General features: G+C 64.0%; 1 protein-coding gene across 2 annotated transcripts in view; it reads right to left on the reverse strand.

Annotated features, from left to right (window-relative positions):
- Positions 1 to 964, reverse strand: part of SCARB1 (scavenger receptor class B member 1) — a 35,389-nt gene that overhangs the window by 2,086 nt on the left and 32,339 nt on the right. The window lies entirely within an intron of this gene.

Consider the following 964-nt stretch of genomic DNA (forward strand, 5'->3'; position numbering starts at 1 on the left):
CGGGCTCCCTGCCAGGGAGCCGTGTCCCCTCCTGCCACGCTGCGGCCACCCATCCCCACGGCCCCCGGAGCCCGGCACTCACAGGCCCACCCCGTGGGGCGCACCTGGCCTCAGCCTCACGCGCCAGCCATTTCTGTGTCCCCCAGGCTGCACGGAGCCTCAGAAACGGTCCGCCGCCCACTCACCGGAGGGGGGTCCATGCCATGAATGAATAGCGAATGGCATCGAGTCAAGAAGGGGTCCTTCTTGTCACCCTCTCTTCTCCCTGCCTCTAGGGGTTGGGTGCCCTCAGAGCCCGTCTCCGACTCAGCCTCCTTCCAAACCCAACCTGTGCCCACCCTGGTCCCAGCGGCCACCTGGCTCACTGGTCCTGGTGTCTGCCCTCCCACCGAGGACCTACTGGCCGCCCAGCCCTGCTCCCCTGAAAAGCCTCCAATAGCCCGGCCCGGGAGGCTCAGTGGCTGAGCGTCGACCTATGAACCAGGAGGTCACAGTTCAATTCCCGGTCAGGGCACATGCCCGCGTTGCGGGCTGGATCCTCAGTGGGGGGCGTGCAGGAGGCAGCCGATCCATGACTCTCTCTCATCATGGATGTCTCTCTCTCTTTCACTTCGACTCTGAAATCAATAAAACCATATTAAAAAGTAAAAATAAAATAAAATCGCGCACATGGCCCAGGCGCGTCCCTCCTGGGCAGCCCTGCTCTAGCCCCTCCCGTTCGCTGGCGCCTTTCTCATCTGTGACTTGATCTCGTTGATTTGCCCGGCCTTCCCCTATCTCCGGCCCCGGGAGCAGTGGCAGCGTCTGTCTGTTCACCGCCCCGCGCCCAGCCCCTGACAGCCTGGCTCCCAGTGATGCCCCCGTGATGAACACGCAATTCGGCCCCAGGCCTCCCAACCCCAAAGCCCACCGCAGCCTCCCCATGGCCGGGGTCCCAGGACTCCCAACCCCAAAGCCCACCGCA

The sequence above is a fragment of the Myotis davidii genome, unplaced genomic scaffold, assembly GCF_000327345.1.
Source record: "Myotis davidii unplaced genomic scaffold, ASM32734v1 scaffold43, whole genome shotgun sequence".
NCBI lineage: Eukaryota > Metazoa > Chordata > Mammalia > Chiroptera > Vespertilionidae > Myotis > Myotis davidii.